The sequence below is a fragment of the Apis cerana genome, unplaced genomic scaffold (assembly GCF_029169275.1).
Source record: "Apis cerana isolate GH-2021 unplaced genomic scaffold, AcerK_1.0 scaffold3_AcerK, whole genome shotgun sequence".
In the NCBI taxonomy this organism is placed as follows: domain Eukaryota; kingdom Metazoa; phylum Arthropoda; class Insecta; order Hymenoptera; family Apidae; genus Apis; species Apis cerana.
The window spans coordinates 450,399-457,500 of record NW_026893561.1 but is presented as its reverse complement, the minus strand read 5'-3'; the positions used below and the strand labels follow the sequence as shown (position 1 = coordinate 457,500).

The 7,102-nt window shown below is 41.9% G+C and overlaps 2 non-coding genes across 2 annotated transcripts; both read left to right on the top strand.

Moving 5' to 3' along the window:
* The first annotated feature begins 2,967 nt into the window (after positions 1 to 2,967).
* Positions 2,968 to 4,888, top strand: LOC133667764 (small subunit ribosomal RNA). The gene has a single exon (XR_009833367.1). It is a non-coding gene; the product is annotated as a small subunit ribosomal RNA (ribosomal RNA).
* Positions 4,889 to 6,432: 1,544 nt separating this feature from the next.
* Positions 6,433 to 6,587, top strand: LOC133667745 (5.8S ribosomal RNA). The gene has a single exon (XR_009833348.1). It is a non-coding gene; the product is annotated as a 5.8S ribosomal RNA (ribosomal RNA).
* The last annotated feature ends 515 nt before the right edge of the window (positions 6,588 to 7,102 follow it).

Genomic DNA, 7,102 nt, shown 5'->3' with positions numbered 1-7,102 from the left:
TTTCATTAATCAATTTATATTTATCCTTCGCAATTTTTATATTCTTAATTTTTTCTGTTCTTTCATCAAAAATTGATTTTTCGTAACTTTTCTTATCGAGAAAAAAAAAAATTATTTTTTTGAAAAAATCTATCATTGACCTTTCATTTATACCGTCATGTTAATATACTTATAATTTTTTGTTACTCTGAGCGATATATATAGAACGGGCGAACCGACATGATCGGGGACTTTGCGCTATACGCGTAGGACGGGCGAACCGACATGACCGGGGACTTTGCGCGTACGATCGAGCTATGGTCGAACCGACGTGACTCGGGTATTTTTTTCTTAATTTCTCGAAAAATGACCTTATAACTGGTATGTTTTTTTCATTAATCAATCTATATTTATCCTTCGCAATTTTTATATTGTTAATTTTTTCTGTTCCTTCATCAAAAATTGATTTTTCGTAACTTTTCTTATCGAGAAAAAAAAAATTTAATTTTTTTGAAAAAATATAATATTGACCTTTCATTTATACCGTCATGTTAATATAAATTATAATTTTTCTTTACCGGGGAACTATGAACGATATATATAGAACGGGCGAACCGACATGACCGGGGACTTTGCGCGTACGATCGAGCTATGGTCGAACCGACGTGACTCGGGTATTTTTTTCTTAATTTCTCGAAAAATGACCTTATAACTGGTATGTTTTTTCATTAATCAATCTATATTTATCCTTCGCAATTTTTATATTGTTAATTTTTTCTGTTCCTTCATCAAAAATTGATTTTTCGTAACTTTTCTTATCGAGAAAAAAAAAATTTAATTTTTTTGAAAAAATATAATATTGACCTTTCATTTATACCGTCATGTTAATATAAATTATAATTTTTCTTTACCGGGGAACTCTGAACGATATATATATAGAACGGGCGAACCGACATGACCGGGGACTTTGCGCCATACGCGTAAGACGGGCGAACCGACATGACCGGGGACTTTGCGCGTACGATCGAGCTATGGTCGAACCGACGTGACTCGGGTGTTTTTTTCTTAATTTCTCGAAAAATAACCTTATAACTGGTATGTTTTTTTTTTCATTAATCAATTTATATTTATCCTTCGCAATTTTTTATATTGTTAATTTTTTCTGTTCTTTCATCAGAAATTGATTTTTCGTAACTTTTCTTATTGAGAAAAAAAAAATTTAATTTTTTGAAAAAATATAATATTGACCTTTCATTTATACCGTCATGTTAATATAAATTATAATTTTTTTACCGGGGAACTCTGAACGATATATATATAGAACGGGCGAACCGACATGACCGGGGACTTTGCGCCATACGCGTAGGACGGGCGAACCGACATGACCGGGGACTTTGCGCTATACGCGCAGGACGGGCGAACCGACATGACCGGGGACTTTGCGCTATACGCGTAAGACGGGCGAACCGACATGACCGGGGACTTTGCGCGTACGATCGAGCTATGGTCGAACCGACGTGACTCGGGTGTTTTTCTCTTAATTTCTCGAAAAATAACCTTATAACTGGTATGTTTTTTTTCATTAATCAATTTATATTTATCCTTCGCAATTTTTTATATTCTTAATTTTTTCTGTTCTTTCATCAAAAATTGATTTTTCGTAACTTTTCTTATCGAGAAAAAAAAAATTTAATTTTTTTGAAAAAATATAATATTGACCTTTCATTTATACCGTCATGTTAATATACTTATAATTTTTTTTTACTCTGAGCGATATATATAGAACGGGCGAACCGACATGACCGGGGACTTTGCGCGTACGGTCGGGCCACCGAACCGACATGACTCGGGCATTTTTTCTTAATTTCTCGAAAAATAACGTTATAACTGGTATGTTTTTTTTCATTAATCAATTTATATTTATCCTTTGCAATTTTTATATTGTTAATTTTTTTTGTTCCTTTATTAAAAATTAATTTTTCGTAACTTTTCTTATCGAGAAAAAAAAAATTTAATTTTTTTGAAAAAATCTATTATTGACCTTTCATTTATACCATCCTGTTAATATATTTGTAATTTTTTTTACCAATTTGTATAATGATAATGATCATCGATCGAAGTCTAAGTTCCAGCGTACCCTCCGCTCGGTCTGTCGCTACAGCGGTTTTGCACCATAAGCGGCCGTGCATTAGCCCGGTCGGCGCCGACATGGTGGCCGGCCGTTCGGTTACTGTAAGAGAAGCGACGGTCCGGTGCGGCCGGGCGGAGCAGCGTCGGGCGCGTGTCCGTTCTACGATCTCGGTCGAGATACGGTACACCGCTCCTCGGGAAATACTTTCTCGACTGTTTCTGTCCGGTTCTTACCGATCTTTCTCCACACTGCATAGCCGCGAGTCGGTGTCTATGACCGAATGGCTCTTGAGCGGCAAAGCGACCTATAGGGGACGCTGGTGACCTGTATGTATGGCTTTTGCCATGTGTACTTGTACGACTGAGCATCAACTTTTAGCCTCGAGCGATCGGGCCTTTCTAACACCTAAGGATATATAAATCCCTAGGGCGTACGGGCGTGTCGAATAGTTCTTGGTGGCTTGCAATACGACACGTTTCGTATGATGAGCTTTGAGTTTGTAAAAGTGAGAGAAAAGAAACGACGTGCGATGTTATTGTAACACCACGTTGTTAAATAAAACACAATATTATATTATAATTTTTATATATATGATATTGTGAAGTATGATTCTTGAAATTGTGAATGAACGGGGCATATTGTGGAAGTGCTGATATTACATTGGGATATGCCTCAGCGTGAATTTATATTACGCGCTTTATGAAATTAAATTTTTTCAAAAGGTTACCAAATGTTTAGCATGCTTGATACGTGCTCGAATATTTATAAAGACCTATTGTAGTCGATCGGTGAGGGCACCGACGACGAAAAATATATATATGTCAAAATTGGCAAAATATATTAATAATAAACTAAGATCCCTGGTTGATCCTGCCAGTAGTCATATGCTTGTCTCAAAGATTAAGCCATGCATGTCTCAGTACATGCCGAATTAAGGTGAAACCGCGAATGGCTCATTAAATCAGTTATGGTTCATTAGATCGTGGACACATTTACTTGGATAACTGTGGTAATTCTAGAGCTAATACATGCAAACAGAATTCCTCTCAGAGATGGGAGGAATGCTTTTATTAGATCAAAACCAATCGGTGGCGGACGGCTCGTCCGTTCGTCCATCGTTTGTTTTGGTGACTCTGAATAACTTTGTGCTGATCGCATGGTCATCTAGCACCGGCGACGCATCTTTCAAATGTCTGCCTTATCAACTGTCGATGGTAGGTTCTGCGCCTACCATGGTTGTAACAGGTAACGGGGAATCAGGGTTCGATTCCGGAGAGGGAGCCTGAGAAACAGCTACCACATCCAAGGAAGGCAGCAGGCGCGCAAATTACCCACTCCCGGCACGGGGAGGTAGTGACGAAAAATAACGATACGGGACTCATCCGAGGCCCCGTAATCGGAATGAGTACACTTTAAATCCTTTAACGAGGACCAATTGGAGGGCAAGTCTGGTGCCAGCAGCCGCGGTAATTCCAGCTCCAATAGCGTATATTAAAGTTGTTGCGGTTAAAAAGCTCGTAGTTGAATCTGTGTGTCACAGTGTCGGTTCACCGCTCGCGGTGTTTAACTGGCATTATGTGGTACGTCCTATCGGTGGGCTTAGCTCCTTGCGGGCGGTCCAACTAATATCCCATCGCGGTGCTCTTCACTGAGTGTCGAGGTGGGCCGATACGTTACTTTGAAAAAATTAGAGTGCTTAAAGCAGGCTACCTTTGCCTGAATACTGTGTGCATGGAATAATGGAATAGGACCTCGGTTCTATTTTGTTGGTTTTCGGAACCCCGAGGTAATGATTAATAGGGACAGATGGGGGCATTCGTATTGCGACGTTAGAGGTGAAATTCTTGGATCGTCGCAAGACGGACAGAAGCGAAAGCATTTGCCAAAAATGTTTTCATTAATCAAGAACGAAAGTTAGAGGTTCGAAGGCGATCAGATACCGCCCTAGTTCTAACCATAAACGATGCCAGCCAGCGATCCGCCGAAGTTCCTCCGATGACTCGGCGGGCAGCTTCCGGGAAACCAAAGCTTTTGGGTTCCGGGGGAAGTATGGTTGCAAAGCTGAAACTTAAAGGAATTGACGGAAGGGCACCACCAGGAGTGGAGCCTGCGGCTTAATTTGACTCAACACGGGAAACCTCACCAGGCCCGGACACCGGAAGGATTGACAGATTGATAGCTCTTTCTTGATTCGGTGGGTGGTGGTGCATGGCCGTTCTTAGTTGGTGGAGCGATTTGTCTGGTTAATTCCGATAACGAACGAGACTCTAGCCTGCTAAATAGACGTAACTTATGGTATCTCGAAGGCCCTCGGCTTCGGTCGGTGAGTTTTACTACCAACGTACAAACAAATCTTCTTAGAGGAACAGGCGGCTTCTAGCCGCACGAGATTGAGCAATAACAGGTCTGTGATGCCCTTAGATGTTCTGGGCCGCACGCGCGCTACACTGAAGGAATCAGCGTGTTTTCCCTGGCCGAAAGGCCCGGGTAACCCGCTGAACCTCCTTCGTGCTAGGGATTGGGGCTTGCAATTATTCCCCATGAACGAGGAATTCCCAGTAAGCGCGAGTCATAAGCTCGCGTTGATTACGTCCCTGCCCTTTGTACACACCGCCCGTCGCTACTACCGATTGAATGATTTAGTGAGGTCTTCGGACTGGTGCGCGGCCAATGTCTCGGCATTGCCGATGTTACCGGGAAGATGACCAAACTTGATCATTTAGAGGAAGTAAAAGTCGTAACAAGGTTTCCGTAGGTGAACCTGCGGAAGGATCATTAACGAATGAAACATACAAACAGAGAATGCGTAACAAAAAGAGAGATAAACAAGGAGAAGGATAAAATGGAATTTCGATTCCATTACCAAATACCAAAATGTACTTTGTACATCGAACGAATAATGAAATCACGGAACGATGGCTTACGTGAGGAGGAAAGAAAAAGAAATCCCTTCCGTCCGTTGTATCCGTTGATTTCGATCATTTTCGAATTTTTTTCTTACCAGACACGAAAATTCGACACGAAGAAGAGGAATAACGATAAATAAGCTCGAAGAGACGCTTGCGTGAAGGTCTATTTATCGAATAAACGGACCCGCCGTCTCGACGAGATGAATGTCGTTATGGTACGCCAAAACGATACAAAGGGACGCTTGCGTGAGATCGTCGTCGTCGTGTGTGCGTTTACGGATGCATATACGGACGCGATCCGCCGTCTCGATGATGTATATTTTTAATAAAGATTTATAAAGGTACGGTTTGCACGTACGTGTACGTATCACGTATGTATATGCATAATGGTATATACAAAATGATAAAAAAGAAAAAAAAGCGCTTGCGTGAGGTCGAATTTTTAAATGACCCGCCGCTTTAATAACATTACGTCCCTACTGAAATATATTGAAAACACAAAAATAAAATGACAAATGGCTTGACAACACAATAAGGCGCTTGCGTGAGGTCTTTTTTAAATAGACCCGCCGTCTTTATGAACGTATATGCGTGCGTTGCGTATGTGTATGTATATAGATACGTGCAAGAAAAGTACCAAATTCACATTTCTGTACCTCCTTTCTCTTTTTTATTTTCGTTGCCTGAGCTCCCGTTATAAAACGGGAGATGGACGAGGACCGCACACCAAGACTTTGGGATCGAACGAAGCTGTCGAGATAATGATAATCGAAAAAGCGGTAAGGACAAGTAGCGCGTCGATAGTAAAACGAAATCGAAGGATGGACGAGCCGCCGTCGAACTTTGTTTCGCGACGTTCTCTTCGATGGATACCAGTTCGACCTCTTTTCTCTTATACGCTATAATCATTCTCGAATCGTGCTTCCTACCCATGGGTGGATGGTGTGATGGTCGTCGTCGTTGTAAGCTTTAAACCGACGAAACCAAGAACGGCGAAACCAAGATGCATCGCGTCGACGTGAGCCCGATTTTATCGCTTCTTATTTAAAAGTTGAAACGTTGTTCGTTCAGAGGGAATATCGAATTATGTTCGGTTATACAGAGAGGCCATCGTGTCGTGAGTCGGACACCCGTACCGTTAGCGGATATTCGCTTCGGAAATTGGGAGGTAAGACCGCTCGAGGCCAACCGAAATTCGTATCCCATCGAATTTTATCGAGAATGCAATATATACCTGAACGAATTATAGTTTTCAATATCGAATTTTTTAAGCGTATGGGCTCTGCGACCATGCTTCGAAGAAGAGTCGTTCTCTCCAGGTTGAGCGACGGTTTAAAAAAAAAAAGAAAGGATTCAGTATCGGGGTATCCTCGTCGTTTCCTTAATATAAAAAATAAAAAAGAAAAATACGATTACCCTGAACGGTGGATCACTTGGCTCGTGGGTCGATGAAGAACGCAGCTAATTGCGCGTCAACGTGTGAACTGCAGGACACATGAACATCGACATTTCGAACGCACATTGCGGTCCACGGATACAATTCCTGGACCACGCCTGGCTGAGGGTCGTTCACGTAACCCAAATACTGCTTGCGTTGCGTATCGTTACTCTTCGTACATTTGATCCTTTTTTTCTCTCTTTTTGTAATCCCCGCCGTCGTTCTTTAAAATCGAACGTTTCCGAGTCGGGTGTCAAAAATCGAGGAAAGGACAAGTTACAAGGAGGAAGATGCGCGACGTACGAGCGATTGTTGGACGTTCGTTGGCGTTCGTCGCGGTCGTGACCGAGACTACAGAATCGAAATGCATGTGCTAGCGTGTGGTATGTAACAATGAAAAATGTCACGGACCTGCGTGAGTGTTCTCGGTGTCGTGAGTCGTCCGTTTTACGTAACGGATGACCGCCCGTGTTTCACCGCTTCGTGCTCGTTTTCAACGTTATTTCGTACCCGCCACTGCTTCGATTCGTCCGTCTTTGGATCACGATTACATACCGCGCCCCTAACGTCGTCTGAAATTAATATTTCTGCGATACTGTGAGAAAGGATAAAATATGGGAGTTTAATATCGAGAGAGGAGGGAAG